Source organism: Syngnathoides biaculeatus, chromosome 16, assembly GCF_019802595.1.
Source record: "Syngnathoides biaculeatus isolate LvHL_M chromosome 16, ASM1980259v1, whole genome shotgun sequence".
Classification (NCBI taxonomy): domain Eukaryota; kingdom Metazoa; phylum Chordata; class Actinopteri; order Syngnathiformes; family Syngnathidae; genus Syngnathoides; species Syngnathoides biaculeatus.
This window is the reverse complement of record NC_084655.1, coordinates 18,906,657-18,926,464: the sequence shown is the minus strand read 5'-3', so window position 1 is coordinate 18,926,464 and position 19,808 is coordinate 18,906,657. Positions and strand designations below refer to the sequence as shown.

Sequence of the window (19,808 nt, the reverse complement as noted above, 5' to 3'; positions counted from 1 at the left end):
CATCATTTTTGATGAACACGCGTTTGGTTCCAGTTACCTCGCTGCAAAATATCACAAGCACCTTGCGCCAATTCACGTTTTTATTCGAATAAATTGACGATTCAGTCGTTCCAGAAACCTGGCGTGCGGGGTTTGGGAATGCGGGTGGAGTATCGAAACGTCATCTCAAAACAGGAGGTCCAAAAAAAAAATTACTATATGATATTTCTGGGGCGGCACGGGGGATTCAGCTGGAAAAGCGTTGGCCTCACAGTTCTGAGGTCCCGGGTTCGATCCCGGCCCTCCCTGTGTGGAGTTTGCGTGTTCTCGCCGTGCCTGCGTGGGTTTTCTCCAGGTATTCCGGTTTACTCGCGCATCCCAAAAAACATGCAACATGAATTGGACACTCTAAATTGCCCATAGGTGTGATTGTGGGTGTGGCTGTTTGTCTCCATGTGCCCTGCGATTGGCCGGCAACCAGTTCAGGGTGTACCCCGCCTCCTGCCCGTTGACAGCTGGGATAGGCTCGTGCCGCTCCCCGTGAACCTTGTGAGGATAAGCATCTGAGAAAATGGCTGGATGGTTTACCTCCCACATCCCAAAAAAACATGCAACATGAATTGGACACTCTAAATTACCCCAAGGATGTGTGAAACTCAAGGCCCGGGGGCCAGATCTGGCCCACCACGTGATTTTTATGTGGCCCGCGAAGCCAAATCTAGAGTGTCGATTGCCATGATTCTTGTAAAAGTTCTGTACCAACATTTCAAATTGTCATATATCATAAATGATAAAGTTGAGATACTACAAGCATTTTTGTGTTGCCAAACACAAATAGTTGAAAAACACGTTACCCTTGATTTCTGATTCCCAAACTAGTTTATAAATTTGATGATGTAAATATGATGAGATGATTAAATAGTTTTGTTCCACAGTCATAACCCCCCTCTGAGAGGAAACCGGAACAAGAATGTGGCCCTTAAGAAAAAGGAGTTTGACACCCCTTAGTCTAGACCAGGTCTCAGCAACCTTTTTGAGGCTGAGGGTTCCTTCGTGAGCACCGATCGTATGAAGGGGCCAGTTTGCGGGAAATTGCAGACTCCGTTCATTACGCGTCCATAAAGTATTTTTGTTTTAATTTATTGTAGTTAATGACATGACGGATATTTTAAAAATTTATTCACGTAAGCAAGTCAGATTCTGAATTTAAAGCGCAAATAATTGTAACAATTTGTGACCTATGGAATTTTTACAACATACCTCACGAGCGCCTTATATGGTCCTCGCGGGCTACCATTCGCCCGCGGGCACCGCGTTGGTGACCCTTCGGCTAGGATTTTTGTTTTCTAATTTGTCTAAACGTGTTTTTTGGGGGTGACCTGCGATTGGCTGGCAACCGGTTCAGGGTGTACCCCGCCTCCTGCCCGTTGACAGCTGGGATAGGCTCCAGCACTCCCTGCGACCCTCGTGAGGATAAGCGGCTAAGAAAATGGATAGATATTTCTGGGTTTAATTTTTTTTTTTCTTCACTCACAAATAACTTTAAGCTTTTTTATCTTTGCATGGCAGCCTGCCTCCAAAAACCTCTACGGGTTGTATAAATGGCCCACAAACCTCAGGTTGACTGCCCTGGAGCTTAAAAAAAATCAATCAAAAGTCAAACCTTTATGTGAAAGAAGCCTATTTCATTCCAAAAATATGTATTTTGGGTCCATTGAATACTGTAAATTGTCCGTAGGTGTGAATTATTATGATGTTGCATTGCAGTCCAGGTGAGCGCATCCTCACCTGGGAAAGGCTCCAGGACGGGAAAAAAAGAAATGTCCCTAATAAAGTGACCCTGCGGAAGGCACCGTGGGTGCATGAATTCATCTTAAACTTAGAATAATGACCCCCCCCCAAAAAAATCAATTCAATCAAACAACTCACTCGAGCACAATTGTTGACTACAGTGCACGTTCACTGCAATTAACTAAAAACACTGCCCCCCCCTTCCAAAAAAAAAAAAAAAACATTTCGACTTTCAGTCCGTCGCCGTATATGCATTGAAAATGGGGGAAGGGGGGGGGCCACCCGTGGGCACCCGTGTGAAGTTTCAAACAAGTGCACGAAGCGTCTCCTACCTGGCAGGACGCGAAGGCTGCCATGACGAGCAGGAACATGGCACTGAGGAGGTGCATCCTCGTCCAAATGTTTGCTTTTTCCCGCAGCTTCTTCCTTTTCCTTCCTCTTCTTCTTCTTCTCCCGCTACTGATGTTTTCCTCTCCTGTGCTCCGGCAGCCTCATCACCGGAGGGTGGAGAGGGAGTGGGGGAGGGAGGAGGAGGAGGAGGGGGGACGACGCACAGGCGCAGTTCTTGCCCGGATCAGGGACTCGCGCAGGCGGCGTCGCTTCTGCGGAGCTGCCGCCGATTTTGGAGATGCTGTGGAGGGTGGGGGGAAAGGTCCGGCGTTTGGAGAGTGGAGGGAGGGGGGAGGGGGGACGACTTGGATAATAGTGTCGCTCTCCGTCTATCTCTCCATTTCTTTCTCCTCGGTCCTCCTCCGTCCTGCGCTGGGCGAGGAGCGGCAAAGAGGTTGCGAGGTTATCGCCGCTGCACTAGCGGTGCGCGGCCGCTAGGGGCAGCGCGCGCAAAAAGAACGGAGAAACAAAATTGTCGCTTTGCTGCATGTGCGAAATTATATTTGTGATGATTCTCTCTCTAGAGATGATATGGAGGGGGGGCAATTATAAGCAGGAGAGCCCTACTGGACATTTCATTAAGAACGCCCGCACTGTTACATTCAATTTCTAAAAATAAAATTTTTAGCTGAATAAACTCTTCATAATTATTATGAATGATATGTTTATGCCCATGAATAAATATTAAATGTTTTGGTTGTAGTTTGGACTGCATTCCAGTGAGAACTGTTATCTTTCCTCATCTATATAAATACAAACAACAAATACTTTTCAGGTCAGATGTAAAAGAATATTTAAATTCAAATGTTAATGTAGTGAAATGTAAAAATAGTTGAAGTTCCCCGAAAATATAATAGCGGGGACAAAAACGGACAAAATCCATTTCATCCGTGTATTTCTTTTTTTTTTTTTTTATTCCAACCGCCTGCTGCTGCTCGGAATGATGTTTATCACTAGGCGTGCCATCTTGTGCCATTTTTAGGCGAGCCCGTTACGTTATTACATTTTCCCGTTCTCGCTTTCCTCGCGTCGTCAGCTGCGGGAGTGACGATAATCGAGGCTGTGAGGGTGAGCGCGAGCCGCGTTGAGTCACGCGCTCGCTCCCTCATCACTGTACTCGCCCCCCCCCCCCTTACAGTGGCTGCATTTGGAGGTGAACGCAAACAAAACATGACCCATTTTGTTGTCGACTTCACGTCCAGCCCAAAGGCGGCGAGACTAAAGGAGGACGTGAAAACCCCCCCCCCCCACTGTCACTTCATATGTACCCCCGTTGCAGTTTTTTTTAGCCAAATCCTTTGCATGGCCCGTCTTGTTTTGAGTGGATGTCAACGTTTGACGGCCGCACACGCAAGCGTGTGACGACGACGTTGGGGGCTATTCGGCGTCTACGGGCCGCCTGTCAGAAAAATGTCAAGCAGTAAAAGTCAGCTGAATGGGAGCGTTTTTACCCGCTGTCAATTTTTTTTTTTTTTTTTTTGCCCAGACTTTTTTACCCCAAGATTTACTTTTCAAGCAGCCAGCCTCTCGCGAGCTACCGACAACAGGGGGGTGGGGGTGGGGGGAGGTGATGCTCCCAAACAGTTTTAAGGTTAATGTTATGTTGCCTCCAATATTTAAAATACAGAATTACCTTTTTGTGCACTGTATTGTCTGTGCTTTCATCTTTGATCAGGCTGTGCCAAGGTGGAATTTTAAAAATGACACACCATCTCATCCTGCACTTTCTACTTTGGCTTCGGACCAGACCGAAAACAGAAAATCTCGTCCATTTTTCATCTTAAAACAACAGCATTTCTCTATTATTATCGAAAGTAAACATAAGCAGCATGTCTAGCTCATCTTTGCTCTACGTTGCCCAGACTGTGTTGCTAACTAAAGCAGCGGTGGTGGACGCTGTCATTACAAAACACATTGATGGGCTTCGTAAGTACTATAATATTTGTAATTATGAGTGTACGTCTTTAAGAGCGGGGGGGGGGGTGTAAGGTAAACTAGGAAAAAGAGTGTGGCGAAGCAGCGCCGTCGTTCGAGAAAGTTCCGTGTGCTGCCTAAAAGAAACCAGTGGCTTCTTCTTTTCATTTTTTTACAGTACGTATATGAATTGTGCCGTTGGGTGTAACAACCAGTCATCCCTCACTCATTGAATCACATTGCAAAATGCCAAAAACTGAATCGACTACAGTATATAATATATATATATAATATGTTTTGTTTGTTTTTTGCGCGTGCAACGTAGAATATTGACACATTGAGCACCCCTGATGTAGAAGCTCTGCGCATTTTGTTATTGGTGCTGATTGATTGTCACCTGCTGCTACGGCTGGTCAATACGCTGTAAATATGGAAAATGTTGGTATGTCCTCAAGAATATTGAACGTTAAGATGCAAAATGAGTCCTATATGGAGAGCCATATGTATTAATACATCTTGGAAGAAATTTGAAGGCGTGTCAAACTCTTTTGTCACAGGCCACGGTAGTTATGGCTTCCCTAAGAGGGTCAGAATGTCTGTGAAAGTGTAAAAATGGATAATTGCCTCTGAATATTATTACATAGGCAATCACAATTTGATGGATAACTAATTTTCAAATATGAAGTCAAGGTAAATGGTCCACATAGACCTCCGGATTTCATTAAAAAAAAAAAATACTGTACAGTGGTATCTTACAGAAGCGTATTGCTGTCTCACCCCCCCCCCAAAAAAAAGGTCACTACCACATTATAACGTGATATGTTTCACATTATAATGTGATTCGTTTCATGTTATAATGTAGATTCGTTTCACATTATAACGTAGAAAATAATGTAACTCTGAAAGGTCTCCATCCACCCGAACCGGAAGTCTATAACATGAAACGATTCACATTATAATGTGAAACATATCACATTATAGTAGCAATCTTTTTTTTTTTTTTTTTGGGGTGTAGCAGCAATACGCTTCCGTAGTGTCTTGACTTTTGAGTTCAATTTGTTCCATGACCACTTTTCCCCAATTGATATGAATTGGAATTGCATTAATCGAGCTGCTAGAAAGCAACATATGTTTGAATCACATAACTGTATATACTGTACATCTTTAAATTGAGAATTTAAAGGAATACATTGGGTTCATGAAGTTTAATCACGGTACATTGACACAAACTGGAAGTGGTAAAAATTGTGCTATTTAAAGGGGGCGTGGACTAGCGGCTTGTTGGTTTCTGTATGAGTTTTGGCCACAGACGTAGACTAAAAACTGGACTGCGCACAGACCCCTTTCACGTGGTAATTCGGCTTCAACTTCCGGTCAGGGCAAAAAAATTGCTTTGGTTACTATTTCACGTGAAAGTCGGCTTCCTTTGATATCCTTACAATTGTACGTTGTGAAAAATAATATTGGAATACGTTAGGGTTAGCATTTTTGCTGCGCTGTTAGCTGTCAAAAACGTGCAGGCGGTCGCAAAGAAGGAACTTTTCACCGGGAAGTGTGTTTCAGTTTTTTGCTTTATTGTAATTATGAATGCGGAAAATATATCATGACAACATTATGAAGTTCTGTACCTCATTTTACATATCTATGTGTCAGTGTATCTTTTTAACCTTCCTGGGCATGCTGCAAATGTTTAGATTTTATATTCATGTCTCTACGGACCCAAAACATCCCAAATGTATCGATTTATCGCATCGTTTTCCATAACAATGTGTGCATTGTTTACCACGCTTTTTGCCCTGACCGGAAGTCGGAGCCTGTTGACCACGCCGGAACCAATGTTGGAGTGTGCAGTCCAGTTTTTATTCTACGTCATTGGTTTTGACCTACTGGAGGCGCTTGTGAGTGTTCTCATTTTTATGTCGCTGTAAAGTTAAAGTAAAGAAGAGTAACTGCTAAAGCATCTTTTGTTTTATTGGTACACCAGACCACATATGTAGTTGTACAAAAATATACAGAATATATTATTGAGAGTCTTGTGAGGAGAGACAGCTCAGAAAATGGATGGATAGATATGATTTTGTGTGCTGCAAATCTTTGCCTCGTGAGTGCCCCAGGGGTCAGTGTGCGAACCACTGATTTTTTTTTTTTTTCCTTTTTTTTTTTTTTTTTTTTCTGATGAGCATATGATAGTGGCTGATTAGTCCGGGTCAAGAGGTTGCCAGTGTTCAGTTGTCATGGCGATGCTCATTGGAGGGGTATTTCTCGGCGGGGAGATACTTTTGTTTGACATTTTTGGTGATGTTTCTACAAGTCGTCTCCGGTGAACAGTTGAGCCTGAACAGCGCTGATAGATCAGATTGATCTGCATTGCGAAGAGGACGGTTAATCTAAACTTTGCCAGAACGCAGACTAGTATGCTCCTTCCCAGGTTTTGTCCGGCCTTTGTTTATGTTTTAATTGGATGGAAACACAATTCATAATGCTGCAGGAGAGGGAGACAAATCCAAAGTCCACATCGCCCGAGGCGGGAGAAACCACCAGAAACGTTGTTTACATTTTGTTTCTGCTCGATTGAAAATTGCACCAACCTCATGTTTTTTTCATGAATCTGCTCCTTTTTTATTTTTATTCTTATTTTTTTTAATAGTGAAGTTCTGAAGCATCGCAATATTTAAGAATGTCAAGAGCTGAAGAGTCTCCGACGTTTTGGGTTCGCAACGCTCGCATTCGGATTGCGTCCCAATATTTGTGTTCTTAAAGACAAAGATTAACAGGGTAACTTTTTTTTTTTTTTTTTTACATAATTAAGAGATGGTGACGGGCGGCTTATCTTCAAACCTTCAACCTCCTTATGAAGTTCGACTGCGTTTAATTACAGAATAAATCCTTTCAAAGGCGTTTTAGCGATTCATAAAAAACGTGAGATTATTCGTCCACCCTACAAAATGATTAAGCGCTCTCGTTTTCCTCCGGGCCGACCGCTATCTTCCCGACCGCATTCCCGAATCAGCGCGGGCCTGGCCGGGAGGCAACGCGGACTCAGCACTTTTCTGGAGTCGGGTCGGCGTGAGCGGCGGAAAAAGGCTCTTTCATTTTCTCGGCTCTGCTTTTGCATTATTTTCAGGAAGTCAGGATGGAACTTGGCCCCGGTGCGCTAAATAAAGTTTCTGGGCAGCAATGTACTTGGTCACATGGGTTCAGCAATTTTTTTTCAAGGATAATTGGTCTTTGTCAAAGCCAGAACCCAAAGCCAAGACCGTGTCCAAAACAGCTGCACTATGAAGCTGTTCGTACGCTTCCATTTGTTTGTTTTTTCTTATCTGAAGGAAATCAGGAACTTTCGGTAATGTTCATCTATGCACCCCAAAATTACCGTAATTTCCGGCGTACAAGCCGCGACTTTTTTCACACGCTTTCAACCCTGCGGTTTACATGGTGATGCGGCGCTTGCGTTAGCGTTAGCGCACCTTGTTATAAATTTAACGCAGGACTCGGCAACCTTTTTGAATCTGACGGCTACTTCGTGAGCACCGATCGTATGAAGGGCTACGTGACCTGTTTGAGGCAAATTTCAGACTCAGTTCATGACACGTACATGAAATATTTTTGTTTTAATTTATTGTAGTAAATGACATTACTGGTATTTTAAAATTTTAATTCACCTCAGCAAGTCAGATTCAGAATTTAAAGCACAAATAATGGTAACAATTTGTAGCCTTTGATATTTTTAGAACATACCTCGCGGCCGCCTTATATGGTCCTCGCGGGCGACCATTCGCGGTCGGTGACCCCTGGTTTAACGTTAGCGGCGCATTAAATTCTTTCTGTGTACCGAGGCTTTTAACCAGGTGCGCTCTGTAGGCCAAGAATTACGATATATCTCTAAACCTACGTGGTTATTCCTCAAAATTCAACAGGGTCATCTTTTGTCCGAGGTACAGCGAGAGTATTATTTGTAAAATAATTATCCAAAATGCTCATTGACTTAGCACTGCTAGCTACTTGTATTTACTCCAATGCTTGTATGCTATGCGTACATCTACGGCTAGTCGTTGTTGCTCCCATGTATTTTTCGATGTTAAAGAACAATACTACATGGGTAAATGCTCAAATGTACATTTTTAGGAATTTTTACACCAGCAGATTTTAACACCTTTATGGTGCACACATTTGTTATATAGGCTGGAAGACCTTCATTAGCTAGCAAAAAAAAAAAGAGCTTCAGTGCAATTATTCAGTGGAGTTAATGCATCTTTGCGTGACGCTGCGAATTGCATTTTTTTGCCCCCCCCCCCCCTCGCCCCACCCTTTTCGATTCCTGATATAGCGATACAGGGCTCGCAACACTGCTCTGCGAGAGACACCAGCGGTTATTTACAGTTTCATGTGCGCTGGCTTTAACACGCCTTTCAGTTTGTGCACAAATGGAAGCACTTTGCAGGGCACAAAAGGCGCGACTCTATAGCGTGTTTCCGTCTCTTTGCGTTACGTTTGTTTGGCCACGTTAAGAAAATATAAAACTTAGCGATTATGAATTTCTGTTTTTGGAACCTGTACTAAACCTTGTGGTAGATTGAGTGCTAAAAAAAAGTGGGTGACATAATAATTATATATATATTTAAAGTCGACATCCAGTCTTCCCCATGATGTTGAGTTTAGGGTTTAGAACCCTAACCCCTCCGGCAAATGATCTGTACATTCCCCAAATTGCTGGCAAAGCACTAATCGCAATGAAACGCCTCAAGTGACTTCAACGTTGTTCCTTGACGTCAAAATGGCGGATATTAAGCAGTACTTTTGTCGAAATGAAGCTCCTCAACTCACTGCTACATAGCTACTGAGCACCAAGTTGCTACAAATGATTGATCTATTCACTGTTTTTGTGCTCCAGTCGAAGAGAATAACAGAGTTGAGCACATGATAGCCCCCTCCCCCAAGAAAAATCTGCAAATTGGTAAATTTATGAATCCCCAAACCACAAAAGGTGTGTGTGTGTGTGTGGGGGGGGGTGTTACTCTATTCTGTACCTTTATTTCAGTTTACAATAGTTTGTGACATCCTTTCGTGGATCAAGAATCTTCTGAACCTCATCATGATTTTCAGTCACGGAGGCAGCGCGTCCCACGCTCGCTTTGCTGCACACACGCAACCACAACTTAACCCCTGACCCCCACCTTGTTGATGGCTTCACCCGGCGATCGATATGATCAGAAGCGAAGCTTTTAGCCGAATGCCGATCTGCGCTTTTGGCTTTAGAAGACGGAGAAGCTCATCGGCGTTATTATGCAAAGTATACAAAGTGTTATGACGCAATCTGCTGAATTCACAACGGCTCGCACACAAATTATTTGGCTGCAAACAATGAAAAGTTACTTTTCTGTAATATCTATAACCTTTTTCGGACGGCTGAACAACCAAAGCATGGACCAAGGTAAGACTTGGCCAGAATTCACCTTCTTATACGTCTGTTCCTTCTGCTCAAGCCTCCCTTATTAGATCTGAAGACCTGTCCTGTCTGCAAATATCCTTTTGTGCCTCTTGAGACCACAGCGACTTGGTGGATTCCAACCCCCTACCCCCCACCCCTCCCCGACCTGCCCGGCCCTTTTCGCGGGACTGTCGGACTGACAGGAAAGGTTGCACTGACGACATTAGAAATGGCTCCATTATAAAGTTTGAGCTATCCATATTCTATGTCTGCGATTTCAGCTCAGTCACCTCCAAGTGTCCCTTTTTTGGGGGGGTGGGGGCTTTTTTGTGATGCCCCCATCGGAGGAAGCCACTGAGTTCCTAAGTATAAAGATGCCCATAGAACAGGAAAAGGAACTTAGTGCTGCTCAGTACAATCAGTAAACAACTCATTTTATTCGACATACAGTAAAACCACATGGATCCTAAAGGTCCACTGTCATGAAATGCGTGATTTTTAGTATGTTATTAATGAAAAAACTCCAGCCAGTATGGACCCATTCGTTTTTTGTTTTTTTTTTTTTTTACCGCAAAACATGATTTTGACGTATACAGCTTTTTGGAACTCCCGCCATGAAAATCCTCTCGAGGGATTTGTTTTCGAGAAGAAGCAGGAAGTGATGTACAGGGCAGTAGTAGACTCAGGTGGTCTCTCTGTTTGTACTAGTTTTACCTGCTGGAACGTAGCTCGTTGTTCCTTTGTGTTAGCCAAAATGCCGGCTCGTTGCATTGCTGGACCTTGCTCGAGCACTCGTCAGGATGGATTCGCTCTTCATACTTTTCCAAAAGATCCGGTTCCTCGTGAAAAATGGATTGCACGGGTGCAAAGGTCGAGAGCTTCGTGCGTTCCAAATGACAAGTAGGTGTGTATACAGCTACTAAAAAAAAAAAAAAAAAATAGTTGTGGGGGTGGGGGGCGTAATCGATAAATCAGGGGTGCTAAATGTGTCTGTGTGCATCGGAAGGCTTCCGTGCAGCAGCCGCTGAAGGACGACCTCCGCATGCCTTGTGGATTGGATTGTGGATTTCCACTGGCCTTGTCGATAAGGCCGAGGCGCCAGGCTGCGGTAGCTGATCTCCGCCACGGAAGTGGATTGGACGGGGAGGCGGTTTGGCCACAGCGTTGTCGTTACTCGCAGGCGGTGTTGTTTTTGTCACTGCCATGCGGAGATGGATCGGGCCGGGAGGTGGTTTGGCCGTAATCCGCTTATCATCTAAATATGGCTCGCAACGATAGGGTGATATTGCCACTTCATTCGGTTGTGAGATGTTCTCTTCTTCGAAAAGAGCTTCCGTGTCAGAAGGGGCGTGTTCGCTTCCCACGGTAGGGGCCACGGCGTGTTTTCAATGGCGGATGTCCCAGTGTGATGTCACGGGCAGGGGATGTAGCCAATATGTCGAATGAGACTTCCGTAACTTTGTGCATGGACGACGCGCTCTCCGCTCATATTTATTTTTTTGCATCAACATTAAAGTGAATAATGTATTTTTCATTGCAATATCTATTTTAGAATGTTTATAGGGATGACGCTTGGGCTTTAAACACATTAGTGATTCAACAAAAAAAAAAAAAAAAAAATCATTTCAAAATATAATTCAGAGAACTGCTCTTGCATGGAAAGTCTCATCTTGGGAAGCGGAACCTGAAATTAATCTTTTAAAATGCTATTCATCCGATCAGAGCAATGTGCAGGCCTGATTATTTGTACGTTTGTTTGTTTTTATTTTCTGGCGAAGCAAATGGCGGAAAGATCCGAGGACGGCAAAATATTGCCAGAATAAATCAGGTCAGAAAGGTAAAGGTGGCGTCTCAGATAAGAGGTGAAGCGCCGCGCTCAGTCAAAATATTCTGCACTTTCCTTCGGCGTTTGGGAGCAGCGGGCGAGCCGGTTCATGGTCGCTGACTTCCTATTTATTTTTCGTCCTCATCCCTCGAGTCGGGTCCCAGTCAATACGCGATGATTTGAAGCCAAAAAAAAAAAACCGAGTGACAGATGGTCAGTCATCTGGGCACAGGTTAGCGGACGTCGTCACCGCGCGGCCAGAGCCGAACGTGGAGGTTTATCCGTGGGTCGCCTTCGGCCAGATGCGCGATGAACCCCGCGGGACGCCAACCCCCCACCGTGTGTGATGATGAAACACCTTCATTGATTTTGTGATGAATTTCATCCCTGGAGGTCATTGATTAGCTGCGTGTTCGTGATTGGAAGCGTTTTAGTTCATGGCGACAGCCGAAATGAAATGGCGGCGATTTACAGTGGCTGGTAGAACGGCACTCCTGTTCCAGAACGTTCCTTTTGGAAGCGGAATTACAAGAAATGATCTGTTCCGGGGTTAAAACCTTAAAAAGCTCAAGAAAAACGAGCTGTTTTTTTTTTTTTATTATTGTGATTATGCTCCATGCCTTCTTCGTTCTCCTGCGGTTGTGGGTTCAAATCTCTGGGCCAGCTCCCCCTGTCACCCTCATGAGACAAACATTTTTTCGATAATGAAAGGATTGATGAATGGTTCACTTCAGTCAAGTAAAGTTTTTAAAACGTTTTAAACTGTTTGTTCTCTTCGGGGTTCCTGGTAATTGGAACTTGCTGCCGTCCACACGCTGGCTTTTTATTACATTTCCATTTCACAAATGTTGTGAGGTTTCGGGGGCTTTGATATGTTGTCCGCTAACCGATACGTCGGCGTAGCAAATAATTTATATACACGGGATGTATACTGTACATGGACGCAAATTCTCTTAAAATGCAACATGAAGCGGAAAATCCACTCCTTTCGCAATTTGTGCGGGTATGTTTGTTTTTGTATGGGTGTGTTTGCTTCGGTGGGGATGTGACGGGTGGGTTTTTGTAAATGTCTTCCCATGTTTTGTTTGCTTACCTCTACAAAGCAGTCTGTGTTGTATTTTGAAAATATACAAAAGTGTTCTATAAATTGGATTTTTGTCTAAACCCAACTGAGTACAAGCGCGATAGATGATTGACAGTTGTTTTTACCAGAAGAGTTTGGTCCAATTTGATATTGTGATATGCAGTGAAAGTAGGGAGGTTAGGGCATCAGGGTTCTACGCTGAGCCCCTTCCTATTTGCGGGAGTAATGGATAGGATGACAGAAATGGTTAGACTGGGATCCCCTTGGACCATGATGTTTGCAGATATTGTGATCTGCAGGCGGTGGAAATATTAGAAAGATGGAGGCACGCACTGGAAAGGAGAGGAATGAATATTAGCCGAAGTAAAACAGAATATATGTGAGGGGCGGAGGAGGAGGAGTGACGCTCCAGGGAGAAGAGATGGCGAGGGTGGACGACTTCAAATACTTGGGGTCAACAATACAGAGCAATGGAGAGTGTGGGAAGGAAGCGAGGAAATGGGTCCAAGGAGGGTGGAACAGAAGGTGTCTGGTGTTCTATGTGGCAGAAGAGTCTTCTCCGCTAGGATGAAGAGCAAAGTTTGTAAAACAGTGGTGAGGTCGGATTAGAGACGGTAGGACTGAAGAGACGACAGGAAGCGGAACTTGGCAGGTGGCAGAAATGAAGATGTTGAGGTTCTCGCTCGGATTGAGCAGGTTGGATAGGATTAGAAATAAGATCATTAGAGGGATGGCCAAAGTTTGAGCTTTTGGAGACAAGGTTTGAGAGAGCAGACTTCGATGGTTTGGACATGTCCAGAGGCGAGAGAGAATATATTGGTAGAAGGGTGCTGAGGAGGGAGCTGCCAGGCAAATGAGCGAGGGGAAGACCAAAGGAAAGGTTGATGGATCTTGTGAAGGAAGACATGAGGACAGTGGGCGTTAGAGAGGAAGATGAACGAGATAGGATGACACACTGTGGCAACCCCTAATGGGACAAGCCGAAAGGAAAACAAGAAGAAGAATCGAGGTTGTTTACTAGTGCCGTAAGTGCGCCGCGCTGCGTTCAATGTCGGACGGTGTACGCCAAGCGACATTGGATCGTCAGTACCATTCAGATACGTAGAACCGCATCACCTCCGGACAGCTCTTGTGTTGTCATGGCAACCTGTTGTTGTCGCGCATGACCAGGTCACCTGTTTAATGTGGTTCGAGGGTGGACTTGGACTGAGAACATGGATGTCGCGGAGCAACGGGGTGCTATTACCTTCGGGGTAGTGGGGATGTGTTGATACGGTTCAGTGAGGGGAATGTGAGTGGGGGAGCCAGTTAGACGCAAAGCCAACGGAAAACTGGAGGTGGCGGAGGGCGGGTTCGCCGCACTAAGCCGTCTGAAGAACCTTACACGCGGCACTTCCAAAAAAAAACCCCGTCGGTGAAGTCTGTACGTGCTCGAAATGTTCGATGAGCGCCACTGGCGTGTCCGTCTGCCTTCCGGGTGAACTGTGATGAGAGCGCCTGGTGGGGTTGTGTAATTAAAAAGGTGCTTCCCGAGCTACGGCGGAAAAGCAATAAAAGCGGAATCTTGGAAATGAGCCGTATGTGGCTGAAATCATATCTCCCAAAAAAAAAAAAAATTAAGAATTCTGATTGTGTCTTGAAGCAACTGAGGTGAAATGGAACTAGTCGGCACTATTGATCGGGACAACAATAGAGTGTACTGTAATATAGATGAGGCCCACGAGCAGACGGCCATTGTTCCGTTCAGTCCACCTCCGGAATAGAAGAACGAGTTTAGAATATTGTTGGGGAATCTCCCATTCGTTGAATATTCATCAACATGTCCATTAATCGACACATTCAATGAATATATCCTTAATTGAATTAAGTATTACAACCTACTGACTTTTTAATTGTAAAAAAAAAGTACCGTGATTGCCGGCCTACAGAGCGCACCTGGTTATAAGCAGTACATTTGTAAAGGAAATACCATTTGGTACATACGTACGCCGCAGCTGTGTCAAAGCCGCAAGTGCCCACATCGAAACCCACGTTGAAACAAGAGATATTTACAAAGAAAGGCGGTACACAGAGAGTTTAACGCTAGCGCTAATGCCACACTAATGCTAACGCCGCACTAGCGCCAACGCTAGCGCCGCACGAGCGCTAACGCTAACAGGGTCGGTTAAATTAAAACTTTCCGGTAAATCTCGCCGAGACACGCCAGTAACACAGCAGCAACACGCTAGCACAGCCCTAACGCTAGCGCAGCGCTAACAAGGCCGGTAAAAGTCACTTCCTCGGCATATATATTCCACCGTTCTCATTCTTACCTTTTCCGCTCGAGTGCCCCCTTTGCGGCCGTTAGAAAAGAAAATGCACAAATTACCCGCAACGCCGTATAAACCGCAGGGTTGAAGCGTGTGGAAAAAAGTTGCGGCTTGTAGGCCGGAAATTACGGTAATACGAGCACCTAATCCAAAATATCACAGACGCGCTGACAAAACTAGCATTGATGTCGATGTGTTCAAAGATACTCGGTAATATTAGCGTTTAACGCTGGCGCCGCGCAAACAGGGCCGGTTAAAAATAAAAACATATCGGTAAAAATCACTGAGACACGGCAGTAACACGCTAGCGCATCGCGAACAGGGCCGGACCAGTAAAAGTCACTTCCTCGGCACATATATTCCACCGGTCTCACGCGTACCCTTTCCACTCAAGTGCCCCCTTGCGGCCATGAGGAAAAAAATGCACAAATTAGCCATTCCATTCCAATTCCATTCAAAATCAAGCAAAGTATCCCCAAAATACAGCGATGCCTCGGTTCTCGACCACAATCCGTTCCAGAAAACGGTTTGAGAAGTCATTCGTTTGAAAACCGAATCGATGTTTCCCATTACAATGAATGGAAAAAGAAATAATGTGTTCTAAGCCCAAAAAAATTTGGCATTATGTCATTTCCGGGTTTTTTTTCAGGTGGCGTTCGAATTGACAATAACAGAACGCGTCGTGGGTGGGTCATGTGCTTGCGCCGCGCGCGATGTTATTTTACTTTTTTTTTTTCGGGGGTGGGGGGGGCGTTTGACTAGACAATAACAGCATGCATCGTGGGTCAGCTGGTCTGGCCGCGCGCAGTATGTTATTTCCAGATTTTTCGGCGACGTTCGAGTACCGATTTTTATTCGAAAACAGAAGCAAAAAAAAAAATAATCGCGAAAACCGATTTGTTTGAAAACAGAAGCAAAAAAATCTTTACATTTTAATTCGAACCGAGGCTTCACTGTAATATCAAACGTTAATTAGCTGTATTTTTTTAAGAAAGTAATTGAAAATAGTCAACAGTGCGTACAGCGGCCACACGGGAACTCGATGAAGGCGAGGGAGATTTTTAGTGTGCTGGCGCACATCTGCACAAGTGCGGGTGTTTGTTTGTTTATGTGTCGAGAGTGATGTTAATGAGCATCTGTCGGCCATCACTATTCATGAGTCCCCGTCACTCAGCTCGCCGCGTCGCCGCGCTCACCTCAACCCCCTTCTCAATCGTTAATGCGGCCGAATGACACGCGCTTACGCGGATGCGCTAATTGTTAACCTAGCCGTGACGCAGTCGCGCGTAAAGATGTTAGCACGGGCTTCAAAGAGTCGCCTTAATAGAATTCCGATTGAAGCTTTGAAAGTCGCCGGCGGTGTGTTGGCCAAACAAAAGCGTTCAATCAGCGCTTTGCCGCTCTTTGTTCCGCGGGCGCAGCGTTCGGGAGGCGACGAAATGATTGTTTGATGTAGCTTTTGAGGGCGGAGGGGGAGAGACGACCGAGTTTATCATCGGCCCGGTGTCTACTTCTCTAAAATAGAGACAAGTGAGAGTTTGTGATGATAATATCAAGAATAACATTCATTTGAGCGACACGAGAACAGTTGTGATGATTTTGGTTGACAGCAGGGGACGATATTGGCCAACCTGGTCACCACCTAGGACGAATGAAAATTGATGCAAAATCAAAAATTAATTTGTACGATGGTTAACCCGACCAGCAGGCTCAATTTCTGGGAAGGTGTACTTTGTCTTAGTGAAGTGAATAGTTTCAGCAAAGCTCCTGACCCCCAAGCTATTAGGTCATCAGTCACGTCTTCCGTCTCTGATAGGTTGTTATTCCTCAGGCGTGGTGGTTTCTTTAAATTCAAAGTACAAGATGGTGCCCGGAAGTTTTTGTCCCCCCCCCCCCCCAAGAATAATTTCACTAATCTACTACTTTTAGGTATATACTGACAAACTGCAAATGATGGTCCATCAACATCCATCCATTTTCTTTGCCGCTTATCCTCACGAGCGTCGCAGAGAGTGCTGGAGCCTATCCCAGCTGTCAACGGGCAGGAGGCGAGGTACACCCTGGACTGGTTACCAGCCAATCGCAAGGCACATAGAGACAAACATCCGCACTCACAATCACACCGGGGAGAACATGCAAACTCCACACAGGCAGGTCCGGGATTGAACCTGGGACCTCAGAACTGTGAGGCCGATGCATTACCAGCTGATCCACCGTGGCGCCAACATATTCCTCATTCATGTAGTTTTTGTTCGCTAGCGAGGTTACTTTATTACCGTCGTCAAGTACTTTTATTGATCAAGTAGTCTGAGCAAATTTTCGAATTTTTTTTTTTTCATTTTTTTAATTAATCACTTATTTTAAATCCTTATTCCATCAGGAGGTTGCTTTTTAAGATTGCTAATTATTAGAGCTAATGCTAACTGCTAATTATTATCATTATTATTATTAGATGGTTGTACAACATTTGCAATGACGATCTATTTATTTTTCTTTTTTTAACGTCATTTAATTAGAAGTGGGCACCGTTGATTTCTAACCCGACGGTGTCAGAAAAGGCCCGACGCTGCACCTGCCGTTCACCGTCACAGGAAGCGATCCTAATCGGGGCGCCATCGACGACCACCCGTCTTTAGAGCGGGAATGGAGAACAGGAACGACAGGAAAGCGAAGAGGAGAAATCCATTGGATGAGATGGAGCAGAAGGAAAAGAGAGAGTGCAGTTTTTTCGGGGGGGGGGGTTGATCAAGTGCGCGAGGGGGCTGCGATCCATCAGAGTGAACGCCAACGATGACTCTCTCCCACTTTTCGACTCGGCTGCATCACTGTCTCAATCGCTCATTGCTGTGATTTATCGGACGGGGTGGGGGGGGGGCGACGTCTTTATTGAGGGATGGTCTCATGCTGCCGTTACACCCCCCCCCCCCCCCCTTCTCTCGCGCACGCTGCACATCAGGGCTAAGGTTCTTCATTAGCTCCGCCCGCTCAGGATTTATGAACAGCCGCGCGTGTCTAAATTGGCCGAACTCATTCATACGAGCTTCTCCCCTCGTTTCCTCATCTAATATTCCCGGCTAATATTTCCCGGAATAGGACAAAAGCGATCCAGCTCGGAGGCTTGGCCTCCCCGTTTCCTTTGAACGAGGAACGGGGTTGGCTCTAAAGTGCGGTTTCACGCTTCCGTCGCGCAGGGTTTCGCTTTCTGCCCCCCTTCGCTGGTCTAAACGATTCCCTTCCGGCGGGGGGAAAACGCTGCAGACCTGCGGCGGGAGTTTTCAGGAGAGCTCAACGTGTATTTGAACGCTCGCGCGCACGTCGGCGGTCTGGAAAATAAGGTAAAGTGGGAGGGGAGTTGCCCGAAATGGAGTCATAAAAAGTGATTTTGAAATAATAACACTGCAGGTTAAAAGTCGTTATGTACATTTATGGCTGGAAGATGTGATTTTTAGGGACGATTTGTGTCTTGGCGACTGTTTGTAGGTACGGACTTTGACTCGGTGCGGCGCTATTTCCTCGACGGAGACATTTTCATCTCTCCGTTCGTAGTTCTTCATTCGTGTTTACCGTTCACGTGGCAATTTCGGGAGAGACCGAGCAAAAGATGAGCTGAGTCAAAATAATGCACATCTGAAGGAGGCTACAGTTTCATCCCTAAATCCGACGAGGCCGGGATGCGAGCCAGAGAGCACGACGCGGAGGCCGCAGAGCCAACAGAACTTTAAAGTTCTGATCTCTGCCTGAAAGTAGATCCACAGTGCTAAATATAGACCAGCACTACTGCTCCAATTCCGCATGCAGTAGCAGTGGCGAGCAACGCAGCTAAGTTTTGGTATGGCGCTCGTGCACGTGACGTCACCATTTTCACGGCGCCATATTGCAGGTCAAAAAGGGCTGCTCGACAGTGACATGGAACCGGAGGAGAATATTTACAAAACTCGAGACCTGTTGTGCTGTTGCTTGTCACACCAGACGAGACAGATATTCAAAGAGGTCATTCTAAGGAATACCGGCTGGAAAGACCAGAAAAGATCGATGGATTTCGGCAATTAAACGTGATGGATGGTGCCCGATCAAAATGCGCACGACCGTGTAGCGATCGCATCATTTCAGGTAGGAATTATTCTTCTCAATCTCAAATTACCAAGAAGTATTTATAATAGCAAGTTGGCTCATTTGACAACAATGTGTTTAAAAAAAAAAAGAAAGACAACTCCAACGTACACTGAAGCGTGTTGTGACCACACGTTAAAGTTCGGTAAACCTCTCCTCGACAGATGTTTTTTTTTTTTTTTTTAAATATGTATTGTTTTCAAATGAGTCCAATGCATATTTAAAAAAAAATGAAAAGAAAAGAAACTGTCGGTCACAGTGATCTTTAGGTAGGCTAACGTGTGGCCGCAACACGCTTCCGTGTACGGGGGCTGGAGCATATCCCAGCGGTTTATTTTCTTTTTTCTAAATATGAATTGGACTCATTTGAGAACAATGCGTGTTGCGTCCAACCTCTCCCCGACAGACATTTTTTTCTTTTTTTCTCTTTTTTTTTTTTTTTAAATATGCATTGTTCTCAAATGAGTCCAATGCGCATTTAAAAAAAAAAAAAAAAAAAAAGAAAATGAACTGTCGGTCACACAGAGGTTTACGTAGGTTAACGTGTGGCCACAACACCCTTCGTGTACGGAGGACCTGACTCAGTCTTATTTTTTTTTTTAACGCATTGTTCTCAAATTAGCCAACTTGGCATTATAAGTACTTGTTGGGAAATTTATTTAAATATTGGTATTTGAATTGAATAAAATCTGAAAAGATCGAAGGATTTCGGCAAAGGTTAACGTGTAGCCGAATACGCTTTCGCGTTCACGAGCCGTGTCCCCGTTGAGAACAGATCCAGCAACGAAGTATTAGTATGCGTCCAGACTTTTCTACGCTTTCAAACTCTTCCGTGTAAATCTCGACGATTTACTCACCAGTTACATGTGTAGATCCAGTTGTCCAGGACAACCGCAAGCGGGGTAATAGTCCAATTTCTTACTAGCGAAAACGTCGACTTCGGCAATTAAATATGGGTCCTCTATGCCAAGTGTTTAT

At 44.9% G+C, this 19,808-nt stretch overlaps 1 protein-coding gene across 1 annotated transcript in view; it reads left to right on the top strand.

Moving 5' to 3' along the window:
• Nucleotides 1–19,808, top strand: part of rdh8a (retinol dehydrogenase 8a) — a 154,599-nt gene that overhangs the window by 59,078 nt on the left and 75,713 nt on the right. The gene's annotated exons all lie outside the window — the stretch shown is intronic.